Consider the following 16783-nt stretch of genomic DNA (forward strand, 5'->3'; position numbering starts at 1 on the left):
GAGAGAGAGGGAGACAGAATCCCGGCAGGCCTCAGGATCTGAGCTGTCTGCACAGAGCCCGATAAGGGGCTTGAACTCACGGACCATGAGGACATGACCTGAGCCGAAGTCCATGCTCAACCTACTGAGCCACTCAGGCGCCCCCATGTGCTTTTCTTGTTGCTATTATAATTTGCTCATGTGGATTAAATTGGTCGTAGTAAGGTAATATGCTTAGCACATACTAAGCAGTCAATACATGTTATTTTTAAGACCTGCTCACTGTGCCCTACAGAATTGAGCGACATTACACTTGTTTTAGCCCAAAAATTGTTCCTGAAACCTAAATTTCACCTCTTTCACGAGATATGTACCTTGTTTTTATACGGCCCAAAGGCTGGTTCAGTGAAACAGTCATATTTATTGATGAATGCAAGAGATGTGGCAAAGATGTCTTTATGTTCTTTGCGACTTTGGTGCTTCAAATAGATTTATAAGCGGCATACGGTTAATTATAGCTGGACAGACACACGTGGAAGTGTTGCTTGGGCAGGAGTGTGATGTCATGCTGGGAGTGACTAGTGGTGGGTGGGCTTATCTGGAAGAGATTTGCTTTCTTCCTACTCAAAGGGTTCTTCGGAGGCTTAAGTGAGAAGATAAATCTGCACGTCCAAAGTGGCATCCAGAGTCAAGGTAATTCAAATGATAATATTACACTATCCTCCAAGGAGGAAGGAGTAAACAAACACCAATCCCTCGCTGTTCTCAGGACTGTAATGCTTGCCAGTGACACCGTATATACGGAATTTTGTTGGAAATTAACTGTCGTGGTACTCAGGAATGCCATCTCTACGCTTTTAGTTTTATCCTAAGTCACTGCTCTTTCCTTTATTTCTGAGTCTTCTTAACACCCGCACTTGCCTGGAGTGTTTTATCTGCAGCCTAAATTAGAATACTAAATATTTGGCCTACTGGCTCGGAAGCCAGCATGTCGCAGCCCAAATGGTCTCTACTCTCTAATTTTGAAGGCTAGAGTTTAAAATTATTCACTAGTGTGGGATGCCTGCGTGGCATCCGACCTCGGCTCAGATCACGATCTTGGGGTTGGTGGGTTCGAGCCCCACGACGGGTTCTGTGCTGACAGCTCAGAGCCTGGAGCCCGCTTCGGATTCTGTGTCTCTCTCTGTCTCCCTCTCTGTCCCTCTCCTGCCCACACTCTGTCTCTCTCAAAAATGAACAAATGTTACAAGAAATAAAAATAAAATTCTTCGAAAAAAATTATTACAAAGAAATGTGAGGTCGGCCCCACTTAGAGCATGTATTCCATGCACCCAAATGCTCCTGGTTCAAATTTAGAGATGTCCCTAAATATAGTTGTGCTGAACTACCTACATATAATGCAGACCATGTCGAAGCACAAAGCCCTCTCAGTGTGGGGTAGTGTGGGCATTTTGTTATCTTCAGCAGCTGTTGCCTCTTTTTGAGGAGAAAAACCTACTCCCATTTAAATTTATGTTGCATCCAGTGCGTTGCATTGCTTGCGATTATCTGTGGCTCAGCTGTGTCACGTGGGGTGACCTGCTTTAACCTGAGTTAATGCAGTCCACATGTTGTGCTGAATGACACACATTAAAACATTCCACTTCTCCACGGAACTGTGTGAGCAGGTGATTTCTCTAAATGGCAGACACTCCCATGCTTGTATTTTAAACCTCCACCACTTTAACTAAAAATATCTTCAAAAGCCCACCCCAAACACTTCCCGTGGTTATTTTTGCAAATTGTTGGGTGACTTACAAAGAGCAGGGAGGGATGCGCGAGGGGAAGCTTCGAATTATTTACATAATTTGATGGGATGGTGCCTCCTTTGAAAAGTCCACTCGGTGGAAGTCACAGATTTATTTACTTCGCATACTCAGAGTCCTAGAGAGGCGACCTAATCATGTAATTATTAACTTGCTGCTGCTTGGATCCCAGCAAGTTGATAGTTATATTTCTCATCAAACTAAACTTAAAAGAAACTTATTTGGAAAGTACTAGGTCCCAGCAAACAGCCCTCATAGGAATGCACACTAGTGTTTTACCGAGATATTTACTTCTCTTCTGTGAGAACAATGAATTCGACTCGAAGTGTTTGGCTGTCAGTGATAAAATTTTATTGCGGGCCATTCAGACGGTTTCGCCCGATTCCCTGAACGATGCAGGAAGCACAATGCTAGCACACCTAGGGCAGAACTCTTCTTTTCTTGTTAAGCCAACGGACCAAACGGGTTTCTAACACATAGTCCTGGTTTCTCCAGCATTGTGCTCTAGCCAAGTAAGGCAATCAGCCAGGCGTATGGTGAAGAACAGAGATCCTTAGAATACAGGTCCGGGAAGCCCAGCTCCATACTGTTCAAAATCCCAAATGCACACACTAGCTGGGTGACCCGGTACAGGGCACTCAACCTCTCTGAGTTTTCCTCTCTCATAAAATGGGCCGATGGTAGCATGTGCGCTGGAGGGTGCTAAATTTTATAAAGGAAGTTAGCTAACTTGGGTGAAGTATCCTGTGAAATGTTTGATACATAGGAGGTGTTTGAAGCAGGAGAGCCGCCGTTAGGTTTGTGAAGTTTAACTAGAGGAAGATAAAACCAAAAACTCTCCACATGTAAACTGAGTAAAATAAGTCAACACGTTTAGAAGATACTCCAAGATCTCCTGTCCTTCTTTGTTTTCTGGAAATGTTCAGGGCCCCAGTGTACCATGCAAGTCAATTTTTCTGGGCGTTAGTTTTCTGGGACGTTGTGTTATGGGCTTTAGAGCTTCTTTTTCTCTTTAATTAAGAAGACTGTTTATCTAAAGTATTTGAAAATATGAAAGGCCAGAAGACTAAATGCCACAGTAAAGGCAAGAAATAAAACTTTTGCTTACCTAAGACATTAGTTTTCATGATGTAATATATACATTTTTAACCTGGTGTTACCAGATCTCCAACAGTGACTCACTGAAGACAAAACGTCAGGTTAATTGAGCCTATCAAGAAATGTAATGATTTCTCAGTAGAGTATCTATTAATGATTGAATAATTTATCAGTTGTCAAGTGCATTTGTACGAAGATATGTCCATATTGGATAGAGCATAGGAAATAATACAGCAAAAAATAAAATTCTAGTGAATCACATTTGGCTGCTATCTGACATAAAGGAAATATTGGATGGGGAAATGGCTCTACAGTGTTGGAAAATTTACTTTTTGCCCGTAAAGCTAAGATATAACTAAATGAACAACTATGGTTATTTCTTTCAAATAGAATACCTGTTGATATGGGATGTTTTTCAGTCATTTCTCAGGACATGACTTTACCCAAATTATCAACCATGATTTTCTCTTCCCATGCAGATCAAATTAACATCTTTCCCACTCCAAGTAGTTTTCCTTCTTTTCTTCCGACTTTTGGGGGTTTTTTCTCATTAAATTAGATAAAAGGATTTTTATGCGTTCCCTCCATAGTTAAACGTTCTTTGAGTTGCCTATTTGTTTACATTTATATAGCAGGTTCTAAAAGTAAAATCACTTCTTGCATATCATCTAATATGATAAAATTGAAACTGAGCAGCTGGTTGGCTGCTCATTCACAGTAGATGTTCAGGAACTTCGTATTGGATGGGTGAGTGGATGGGTAAGTGAAGCAATGAATCAAAGCAAGCAAGTATAAAGGAAACAACTGGTTTATCATGAATGCTGTGTACCACTGTAGTTGTTATTGTACTTCTCACAGTTATGGTTTGTGCTGTTTTGATTTTAAGGTTCACTTGTGACACGTGACTTTACATTAAACGTAGGTATTTCCTAAATACAAATCAAAGCCACAATGAGATGCAACCTTACACCTGTCAGAATGGCTCACGTTAACAACTCAGGCAACAACAGATGTTGGCAACGATGCGGAGAAAGAGGATCTCTTTTGCATTGTTGGTGGCAATGCAAGCTGGTGCAGCCACTCTGGAAAACAGTATGGAGGTTCCTCAAAAAACTAAAAATAGAACTACCCTACGACCCAAAAATTGCACTACTAGGTATTTATCCAAGGGATAAAGGTGTGCTGTTTCGAAGGGACACGTGCACCCCCATGTTTATAGCAGCACTATTAACAAGAGCCAAAGTATGGAAAGAGCCCAAATGTCCATCGATGGATAAATAAGATGTAGTATATATATACAATGGAGTATTACTTGGCAATCAAAAAGAATGAAATCTTGCCATTTGCAACTATGTGGATGGAACTGGAGGGTATTATGCTAAGTGAAATTAGTCAGAGAAAGACAAAAATCCTAGGACTTCACTCATATGAGGACTTTAAGAGACAAAACAGATGAACATAAGGGAAGGGAAACAAAAATAATGTAAAAACAGGGAGGGGGATAAAACAGAAGAGACTCATAAATATGGAGAACAAACTGAGGGTTGCTGGAGGGGTTGTGGGAGCGGGGTGGGCTAAATGGGTAAGGGACAGTAAGGAATTTACTCCTGAAATCATTGCTTCACTATATGCTAACTAATTTGGACGTAAATTTTAAAAAATAAAAAATAAAGTTTAAAAAACCAAGTATTTCCTAGATTAATAGTAAATTTGATGAAGTCTCCATTTAAAGAGTTTGAATCCATCTTCCACCCATAATACACGTGGACTGAATTAAGTAGAAGCTACAATATAAGGAAAGGCAGGATGGTTGGCGGGATGGGATTAACTTTGACTCAGGTCTTATGTGAGCATATGATTTTCCTCCTGGAACATTGCACATAGGTGGAAGTCTGAGTATAAAAAATAGACACCATTGTGATTTTGGGTAACAAATCATATTTATTGAAACACATGTGTTAAATATATCTGGGTAGGTTGATGGAAATTTGCTTTGGGAAACTGGCTATAATTTGAAAAGAGCTTCTGTTAATGTCTGTGTTTTCCATACTGCACCTACTGACCCTTACCGATCATGTGGAAGATGCTGAAGGGAGAAATGTCTCTGGGTGGAGAAAAATCTGGATTACCCTGGCTGCAAAAGTGCATGGCCACAGTTACTCTTGTTTTCAGAATTACTTTTTCTTCCTAGAAACACAATTTAAAATCTACAAGAATAAGCATTCTGTTTAGGTAACATCTAGTCTTAATCCTTTTTTTTTACAGATGAAGAAACTCAGATGCTTGTCCCAATGGCACTAGTTTATTGCATAGAATGTCATCCGAAGTCTCCTAACTTCCAATTTGATATAATTTTTTATTATAAAAACAGTCAAATAATATCATTCCTGAAGATGGAGACATAATTATCATGGCATAGATTTAGCATGCTCAATAGCTATGAAGCATTTGTACTATACTGCAACATATCAGCACTGACGAGAAAGATTGGAGAAATAAAACAAACAACCAAGCAAACCTAAAATACAAGAACTTCTAATGTGACCAGGATTGACATAATCATCTGGTTAGAAAACAGTTCAAGAAAGGACATACCCAAAACTAACTTTTGCTCACAGAAGCTAAATTGTGCAACTCACATCGAGAGAGGATTGGGCTGGTGGGGAAGTGAGACTTCATGTAGAAAAGGGCTTTAGAAGGGAGAGTAATGTTTGCATGGTTAGGGAGGAAGAAGGACATCCAGTTAGGGGGAAAAAACCTGATGTGAAAGCGTGTGTAGTACAAATGTGCCTGTTGCAATGATCCATTGTTTGCAGACATTATCCAAGGGTTTGGAAACGGGAAAATGGGCTTTGTTGTGTAGGGATAGGCGAGGTTATTAAGCTTTGTAGTACATTGGGAAGCACATAGACTTTGGAGTCAGGTAGACCTGAGTTTAAGGTAGCATCTGTTATTTAATAACTTGGCAACTCTGCTCAGGTTACTAAACTCTCTGAGCCTTGGATTCCTCATCTGCATCACGGACATAATGTCCGCAGGGTCACGTCAAGTGAGACAACATATAAAGCGTTCAAAGAGCCTCCCACATCCTAGGTATACAGTAAGTATGTCCCTTTATCTTCTTTTTCCTATTGGTCCCTCTATAACACATAGCATATAATTCTAAAAACACTGAATCATCTCACAGATATATATATATTAATTGTGTATGATGAGTCAGTTACTACATTGGCACTGGGAATATTTCAGAGAGGATATAGAGAACTGTCTAAGATCAGGAGTATGTTCTACGACAGAGCTACAAAAAGTGAATACCACCAGGCCATATAGCTGGAGGATGCACACATTTCATCAAATTAATATTCTGTCCAATTGAACCAAACTAAATGTTAATATGAATTTGTGGAGAGAAATGTCTGATTGATCTTTTATTGTAGCCAAGAATTATCTGCAGAGCGTGACACAAGTACTTAGCCAAGAACTATCTGCAAAACATAAGTATTACATTACGCATCCAGAAGGTGATATGTAACAATTCCAAGTACATGGATTGTTTTTATGGAGTAGTCAGCTTTATGGGCACTTAAAGTCTATGAGGTATATCTTTGAATATTCTTTGGTTGGTACAGTTTGCCTAAGTCTTGCTTTTTTTCTAATTGGAAAAGTGTGCCTAAGGAAATAGGACTTGTATAATCGGTCCTATCTACTTCGGAACTTTTATTTGAGGAATGTGTACAGAAAAACATCAATTCAGGTGGACTGGGGTCAGGGGAATAGATCTGGTTGAATTTAAAGGTTCTTATAATTCCACAGATTAGCCCAGTCTCTCTCTTTTGGCCGGTTAACATCAGTCAGGGTTTGATTGTTGATGCTGCCTGTTCTATGGGGATACTCACTGCAAAGCGTTCATTGTCTACATCATAACTGACGACACTTTAAGGATGTGGATGACACCTGTAGCCTGTTGATATACAAAGAACAGTTTTCCCATGGGTTTGGAAATACCAGCTTTTAGGTACTTTCAATTATTCTTATCTATGGCCGCGGACCTATGTTTTCATAAAACGGGGCCTATTATATAATCTTCCTCTTTTCTTTTTAGAGTAATGGAAGTGTTTGAATCCAGTATCATAAAATAGGTATTAATACAATCCTGCCAGAAACTGACTTCTTATATCCGAAGGCTAAACTTTAACACGGATGTAAATGCAACTTACACTTAAAAAGATGAGAATTAAGAAGTTCAAGAACGGTAAACTAAAACAAATTAAAAGGATGATTTTGGTTTAGGAAACTTTAATACAGAAAGTTTCTCTTGTCCCTATTATTCAGTTTCCCTCCTTTCATGATACAGGTTTTTTTGTTTTTGTTTTTGTTTTTTGTCTGTAACAACGGAGTCATTCAAGGTGAGGTTTACCTATGTGGAGGACTTTTAGCTCCATGCTGCATATATATTCTGTATTTTCCAGAAGTTACAGTGTGATTCTGTGTTTGATAATCTGGTGCAATAGGCATTGTTGTGGTAAGAATCTTGCCCTTGATGGAAAGTAATGAGACCACATTTGTTCCTTTTTCACTTTTCATTTGGAAGATGTAAATGCAGGTGGTGTCTTGGTTCTTGGGGGCTTTCCTCTCTGGCTCTGTGTGTTGAAGAAGTCATGTTGATTTTTTTCAATTTTATTCAAGATTTTGACACTCAGGAACACAGCGGGCACTTATATGTTGTATTCCCAGAGTGTTTTTAATTGAGGAAGGGCACAGCTGATGAGAAAAATATAAAGAAATGAATGCATTAAGGAACTAAATAGTCAACTTTTTCAGTTTTTCTTTATTTAATAGTGAGAGTATACATGGTGAGAACTCCTGGGCTTGAGCAGAGATAAGAATCTCTCTATTTTTTCATTGCATTCATTTTCCTTGCTTATTAGTGTTTGAAAGATATTTTTCTCATAACATTTTTATTTTCCTTCAAGATTTTCTGTATGTATTTTCTCTTCACTTTCTAATGTCTTCTCTACCAGGTATCATCTGGTTAATTTCTAGACTGTCAGATACTCACTTTAACTCAATTTACCTTTACTGCTAAATCATTATGATTAAGAGGAAAAGAAGCCGAAAGAAGGATCAGCTGGGTTGTGCTGTGTAACAAAAATCTTCAAAGTTCCATTGGGTTAAATGACAAAGGTTCATTCCTACTCACGCTCCTTGTGCGTTACACATCAGCACAGTGTTTCTGCTGACTGATTACTCAGAGCTCCACGCTGACGGAGCCACCACCATTTTGAACATTTCTAGGTTTAATGTAAGAGGGAAGAGATAGTTCTGAGAGGTAGTGAACTAGAAATTAAACATTCCATCCTGTGACACGTTTGCTTATATTCACAACGCATTGGGCAGAACCAGTCACACGTTCCTGTGTAACAGAAGGGGAGGAGGAAGTGTAATCCAATCCGATCTTGCGCCTGCAAGGGGTTAGAGTGGAACTGCGTTAAGTACCACGACAGGAAGCTTGCCGGGCTGCCTTTGATCTTAGTTGAATGTTATGGATCACAGATGGAGAGACAGACAAGTTTGGCTTTATTCACAGATGTGAAGATGACTGGCATCTGACAATGTCTGCCATGTAGCCAGTTAAACCACACCATACCTTGGACAGTGTACTTTGAACTCCAGTACTTGGTGCCATGCTAGCTCAGTTCTAGGAGTGGAGGCAGTATGGCCTAAACCTGTGGTCTATTATAAACACAGGCTTTGGGGCTAGGGCCCCAGATTGGAATCCTCAAATCTGTCATATGCTGTCAGTGTCTTCTTTGGAGCTATTGAGTTCTCTGACCATTACTTACTACATCTTCAAAGGAAGGATGATTATGACAAAATAAACAGACTTGCTGTTTACCCCTTTTCTTACCTGCCTGAAATGTCAGTGTTATGAGAGCAGAGATTTTTGTCTGTTTTTGTCCCTGAATAACTTATAAATTCTTGGAGCACTGCCTTATACATAGAAGGCACTTAATAAATCCATGTTGAATTAGTACATGTATGTATAGGATTTTTATTAGCATCAAATGAGTTCATGTATCCGAAGTCTATTATATAGTGGGTGGTACATTTTTAGGGATCAATAAATGGTAGATGTTTTTTATAAATCTGGAGGAGGGAAATTAAAAGATTAATTGAGGTCTGCAAATAATAGGGGAAATCTTTCCTACGTGTATTCGTAGCAGACTGTGTCTCCGGGAAGACCCAAGGACAGAGTAGACTTTGGTGGGTTTAGAGGTCAAATTTGATTTTAAACTAAATGTATTTCTGTCCTAGAGAACACCCAAATAGGGGGCATTCTTATAACTGGCATTGTTTTATAACTGTCATAAGTTTGTAGCTTTTCTTGGGGTCAAGACAAATTGTCGCAGCGTTGCATTGGTTGGGACTTCTCCAAAAGCTGTGGGATTGACATTTGTAGTGATTAGGCTTCATAAGTGTTCCTGTGATCCATCCATCCATCCATCCACCCATCTGTCCATCCGTCCACCCATCTGTCCATCCACCCATCCATCTAGTTCAATAAATATTTTTTGAGTACCTACTTCATGCAAGGGAATGAAACTTTGCTCTAAAGTGTTCTCTTATTAGTATTTTATTTTCTGTTAGCAGAGATTTTAACTCCAGTATTGCCAGTAATGCTTATTAAAGATCTGTAGTTCAGATTATGACAAGACCTTCCTGGTAACCAAAGTGTCATATTACATGAGCACACAGTCTTGTCCACAGAATGATGATGTATTTGGAACGGTTTCCTTGGTAAATTAACATGAACCAGAAAGCCAGTAAACATTTTAGCAAAAATGGGATGATTATGATGCTAGCCCTCCAATTGGCATCACCTCTAGATAAAGGGCCTGATCTGATTAGCTCCACTATTAAACTTTTGGTGCTAAGTGTAGCTAAATGCCATTTCAAGAGTTTAAACTTGAGGAATTTTAGGAATGTGTTCTTCCTTTTATTTTGATTATCTGTGGATGGTTTGGCACAAATACCAAAAAAAAAAAATTCTCTGCTGTATTTATTTATGATATGTCTCTGTTGGGAAACAATAATCTTTCTGCTTCTTAATCTAAATTGAACTGCAGTATACCAATAAAACAAGTCACAACATACAAAGTAAATTTTCTCCATATAAATAATTAACTCCTCAAGATTTATTGGCCTTTCTCTATTTCCCCCTTTCTCTGAGTGGTGTAATCCAAATAAAATGTTGCATTTATTCTGATCTTATAAAATATTCATAAAAGAAACCACTACCTTTGAATTTGGATTAAGAAACTATGAAGAAAATATGATTATAAATGTTGACCTTTGTCTAAGTACTACCTAAAGCTTATTAGCAGAAAACAACCATCTGCAGGGAATCTCCTTTTACCTTACCTTTATTTCGCTCCTGGGTTCTTATTGAAACTTTCATTGGCTTTAAACTACTACGTAATGATTCTGAGACAAACAAAAGTGAGCGATCAGTTTGTCTTTCTGTCATGTACACATGAGGATAAGTGCGTCAGGATTTGGCTAGAAGACTCTTGGATGATCTGGGTGGCTTTGGAAATAATGAGGACAATGAGGAAAAAGGATCTGTGTCCCAGATGAGCAGATTTTGCTGATGTAGAAGTGAGAGTTGGAACTGAAATTTTATCTTTTATGGTCATTTGTTGCTCTGTGCCTTATGGAGATAAAATGTATCTGTACCAATCCTCAGGGTAAACTTGCCTCATGCCCCTTGGTTTTTTATGTGTCCTGGGACAACACATATCTTGGTTTTGGCTCTCACCTAGTCTAGAGGATTCCAGCAAGACTGAAAGGACACTGGTGCTTAAGAATTTGAGTTTACTGTGAGACAGGTTCTATCGTGAACATTCTAAAAACCCAAAATTCATGATGATGGATGTAATGTTCTCAGAAGAGGTAGATCTCTGATGCTCCTTTTACCCTCCAGAAAAGATTTAAAATGGATTATCAGAAAAGCAATTCCTTGATTGTTCTCTGGAGTATATCAATCCTGGGTGAACAACTAAATGTTTGTGCTTTGGTTTGTCTAATGGCAAATTCCTCAGTTCAAGAATGAAACCACCTTAGCCTCTGAGGGAAATTTCACCTCTCAGAGAAATCACTAGATATTGGCTGTTTCAGGAACTCTGAAATACCAGTCCAAGGATCACCTCCATTTGGGGATAATATTTTCAGTGGATAGTGTCACACATATGTTGCAGTGTAATTAAAATGATTTTTCTTGAGAAGCCCAATATTTCATTTTGGGATCACGCCCTCCTAATTTTTTCACATGAAAATGTGCTTTCTTTTATAAAATTATGATGAGAATAAAAGGTAGCAAAATAAAATTTTTAACTCCATAGTTATCTTAATTTTCACTGCATATAGGCCAATAAAATGGGAAAGTCTGGAAACCGGTGAACTGAACAACTTCAGGTCTACAAGGGGCCTGTCATTTCTAAGGGCAGTCAGACTTCTGTCTCCTAATTTCAGGGGTGACTGTCCTGGTGAGGTTCCATGTTATCACCTGTCCTGGTCCAGCCTGGCCAAATGCTGTTGGAAATGTTTGAGCTCATCTTTACTGTTTGCAGAAAGCTGAGTTAAATTCGACTAGAACAGCAAGCCCAAAGAGGATCTGAGTCAACAGGAACTGACATGGCCTTTACAGCTGAAGAGTCAGCGTTTGACTGCCTTGTTGTGAGATAGACACATTTTAGTGTTAGTGTCAGGATTTTGAGCAATACTTATTTTTCTGACGTGGATGAGGCCTTAAGTTTTTCAAAATAATTTCCTTTCAATATTAAATAGTGATTGAGTATCATTGGGTGGTGTTTCCTTTTCCTTAAGAAATGATTGCATTTAGTGGCTTCACTTCCTAAACCCTGGAGAAAGATGCAGAACTCTGCCGATGATTATATATTTTATATTTTTAATTATGTGTTTATTGAGGAAATGTTAGGGAATTTGAAAACACATGAATAAGGAAATGAAAAAAAAAGTTTACTCACCACACATGGCAACTGTTAACATTTTGTAACCCATTCTTTGGTCTTCTCTATGCATGTGTTTATTAACTTGGGATCATACTATATGTAACATTTTGTAATCTGATCTATCTTTGATATTTTATAATATACAGTGAGTGAATATTTGATCATTTGTCACTCTTCAATATGATCTTTAATAGCGGCATGATATGCTATTTTATAATCCCATCTTGTTGCATATTTAGTTTTGATGAGCATACTGCATCTCATATATATACATATATTTTAATATATATATTTCAGGATGGCTCTGAAAAAGTAGAACTACCGGGTTAAGGATACAAATATATTTCTAAGGACATAAATATTTTTATTCAAACAAATTTTTTTAAATGTTTTTTATTTATTTTTGAAACAGAGAGAGACAGAGCATGAGCAGGGGAGGGGCAGAGAGAGAGGGAGGCACAGAATCTGAAACAGGCTCCAGGCTCTGAGCTGTCAGCACAGAGCCCAACGCGGGGCTTCAACTCACAAACCGCGAGATCATGACCTAAGCTGAAGTCGGATGCTTAACCGACTGAGCCACCCAGGCGTCCCCCAATTTTCTTTTAATCTTTATTTTTGAGAGAGAGAGAGAGGGAGACACAGAATCCGAAGCAGGCTCCTTGCTCTGAGCTGTCAGCACAGAGCCCAAAGTGGGGCTTGAACTCACAGAGTGTGAGATCATGACCTGAGCTGAAGTCGGATGCTCAACCGACTGAGCTACCCAGGAGCGCCAGGACATAGATATTTTTAAAATCTGAAGAAAGACTTGAACACTTTATGAGAGGGGACAATAAAAGTCAGGTACTGTTTTGAGACCTATAAATCACAATCCAGATTAAATGTCTGGCCAGCAAACATTCATATTTTCTGCTGAAGATCCTGAGAATGTAGGGAAAGAATAAAGAACGCAGCTGTAACGTCAGTGTGACCAGATAGGAATATGGGAGAGCAGAAAATTATTGATTTGCTAGTCCCTGCAATGAGGTTGGAAAATATTCATATAGATGATCACATTTGGTGGTGATATCTATGTTTACATGATTAAGAACTACCCGATATACATTTTTTTCAATGTTTATTTATTTTTGAGACAGAGAGAGACAGAGCATGAGCAGGGCAGGGGCAGAGAGAGAGGGAGACACAGAATCCGAAGCAGGCTCCAGGGTCTGAGCTGTCAGCATAGAGTCCAACCTGGGGCTTGAATTCAAGAGCTGTGAGATAGTGACCTGAGTCAAACTGAGACGCTTAACCGACTGAGCCACTCAGGTGAGAGCTACCCCATAACAAAGAGTCCAACAAAGTGGACACAGGACTGTTTAGTTCTTGATTGTATACATTAAACTTATATATACTGAGGAAATATATAAACTTATATATACTCAGTATATACCGAGGTGTATACTTTCTACCTGTTGAGTTTTTGTGTTTCGCACAATATATTAACTACAGATTTGGGGGGGGGGGCAGTTGTTAATTCTGAGTTCAGTTGACAAAAGTTTTATTCAAGAGGTACCTGGAGATAAAATGCATGTCAAATATCAGGGTTCATGTAATTTATGCCTTATTGTGTTTGCAATTTAACCTGCAGTTTTTCTACCTACACCTTAACTGGTGAAACAAGGTAAGAGCGCGACATGCTGAGTGAGCATCGCTCCCCCATCCACTGCTCGATATGCAATTTGATCACACCTCTGGCTTTGTGAGCTCTAGGCATGGCTTTCAATTAAATTACCAGACTGCCATAAATCTGATTTTGGACTGAATCTCATGTGTTCAAAGTATTAAACCACTGTTTACCAATCCCTAATGAGAAGTCATCAAATAATTCAAACAGCAGTACAAATACTTCTATTTAACTCTAGGTAGAGCCAAATTAAATAGAAGCTCATCTTCATGGAAAAATTTGTGCAAACATAGTTTGAAAACATTCGCTCCGTTCTATTCCGTAAACAAAGTCAGGCTAACGTGAGTTTATTTTAAACACCTTTATTAGGGACACGCTTGAACTTCAAAACTAAATTTATAGCCTATTTGACCCCAACCTCCTTCAAGCGGCACCTCTCCTCTTGAAGGTTTCCTGGATCACCAGGAATAAATCGCCCCTTGCTTCTTCATCCAGCCATAACACCCTATGCATTGCACTATTGCCGCTTATCTGCTGGTTACTTGTTTCCAGGAGTTCCTTCCCAGTTAGTCTGTGGATCTGGTGAGATCTGGTTCTGAGTCTTTAGTTACCTGTTTTCCTGGCTCCTGGTACAAATAGATATTTGAAACTTACCTATTGAATACACGCTACATACAGAGGTTGCTATAATCCAAATGCACTTGAATTCCAAAAATATTCGGTGATTACTTATTTTCCTTTAATCTCTTATCTATTTTCAAATATAGCAGGCATCGTACTCTTCTAAATTGCAATAATGTGCACTACGCATTTGCAATTCCATGTTTTGGAGTTAGGAAGGGATATAATGAATAGTATCATTAATAAACTTTTATTAAGATCTTTCCATGACACAGTACACCTCACTAGCTCAAGATACAAAAAAAGTAGGAGGATCTCCTTAAGATACAAAAAGTAGGTCTCCCTTAAGACCCGGAGAATCGAAAAAAATATATATAAATACAATTTTTCAATTTGTGGTAAGAGATTCTGCTGTTTTTTCCTAATAGCCACAATAGCCCCAGCAGATGTCATCCAGGTTTGCCTCGGTACAAAAAGATAGAGACTGGTAATGTTTCAGAAGTGACACATGTCACATTCCCTCACAGTTCAGTGGCCAGAAGTAGTCACATGGCTTCAGTTGGGCTGCAACGGGGAGTGAAACATCGTTCCCTGTGCCAAAGAAGGAGATATCCTGGAACTGGTGAACATTAGTGACTTTAAAGACTAAAACTGAAAAAAATTTTTTTTTAAATAGATTTAAAGTCTTAACAATAAGAGTGGTAAATGCTTCTGTAAAAATTCAAGCAGTATAAGATAATGTAAAATCATTAACAAAATCCTTCCCCAAATATAGCCACTTTTCATACAGTTTTGTGCACCATTTTAAGAATTTTTTTATTGTATTTACATGTACACACATACTTTATAAATCACAGTGTAGATGATATTAAAGTAGGATCATAGATGTTTTTGTGGAACATTCTTTATTTAAATAGTCTATTATGAACATCTTTCCCTAGGATCATATATGGATCTACCTCATTACTTTTTATGACCTCTACCTGCAGTGTTTTCCATTTGTGAAGATAAAATTATATAGACAAAGCGTTGCTCTAATGGTGATAATAATGATGACGAGGAGGATATAGGCAGTATCCCTTTAGGATACAATTTTAGGAAGTATGAGGTAGGTACTATTATTATTACCATCTCACAGAGGGGGAAACTGAGGCATAGCAAGGTTAAGAAACTTGCACAAAAATCACACAGCAAGGAAGTGACAGAATCACGGTATGACTCACTTCTTTCTGGATCCAGAGCAGATACTCATAACCACTGGGATGTATTGCCTCTCCAGGGTGTAAGACTTTACATTTTGAAGTATATTTCAAAATTACTTTCTAAAAACGTAACGTCGTATGAAAGTCCCAGCAATAATAAAGAGTGTCCATTTCCTCACACTTTCATCAACCCTGAGCTGGTTTCAACTCTGCCATCCTGACATGTGAAGAATTCTCGTGTTCAATACTGTGTTCGTTTGTGAGGACTTCCAGAGCAGTGCATTGGAACATGAAAAGAAGCAGGAAAGATGCTAGACACTTCTGGGAAATGATACTTGTTTTCGCAAGAATCTCTTACATTCATACTGTCTGAGAGGAAGGATTTGACAAGATGATTAATTTGTCTTTTCTCTTACCTAATCGTGTAGTTGCTACTCATTTGAAGCAGTTTCCTTCTAATGTTAGCGTCAACCCAATCCTCAAGCATCCGCAGTTACATTTTTGTGTGAGGAATTTAGAGAAAGGAATGAGAAGAAGCATTTGTCTGGTTTCTAAAGTGTGTAGATTATGAGAGTGGATATTCAGCGTTATGGGTTGCACCATGCTATGTGCTGAAAAGTCTCGCAACAGAGTGTCTGCATGTTCTTAAGTTCTCTTTTGTGTGTGTGGTGGTGGGGGGTGGGCGGGTAATGGAGGGAGGCTCTAGAGAATAGGACTATAACAAGGGCCCATCTTAGCCAGATCTAAGAGCAGTACTGTATACAATTATTTAGTGAGCACCAACTATGTGCCGAATCGTATGCTAAGCACTAGAAATACAGTGAGAACCCGAAGACAAATGGTTTCTGTCCTCATAGAGGGTATCACCTGGGTCAAGGGGCAAACTAAAGTAGTACGTGATACTTGAAGAACCTGTGACTAGTCACGAATGTCTTCCATGAGGAACTGATGTTTGACTTAAGATCTGAATGATGAGGAACGATTAAACATTTTTCTTTCAGAAAGGATTACATTTGCTACCTTTAAGATATCTGGTTGAAGACAGGTCAGATAGTGCTAGGAAGCTTATTGTCATTGTCCAGCAAGAGACAGTGATGATCGAGGTTCAGGTGTTGGTGGAATAGATGGGGAGGAGACACATACAAGAAATGTTTAGTAGAGGAAATGGATAGGACTTGTTGATGGCTTTGATATCAATGGTAAGGGAGAGAATAGTATCAGAGATAATGCCAGGTTCCTGGCTTGCATACTTGGTGGTGTCTTTCTTAGCTATGAGAGTCACTGAGGTAAGACTGAATTTGAGAGAGTGCATTATGAGTTTGGTTTTGGAAAGACTGAACTCTTAGTGCCTTTGAGATATCACGAAGACAAAAGTCTTATCTT

This window comes from Acinonyx jubatus, chromosome C1 (assembly GCF_027475565.1).
Source record: "Acinonyx jubatus isolate Ajub_Pintada_27869175 chromosome C1, VMU_Ajub_asm_v1.0, whole genome shotgun sequence".
NCBI lineage: Eukaryota > Metazoa > Chordata > Mammalia > Carnivora > Felidae > Acinonyx > Acinonyx jubatus.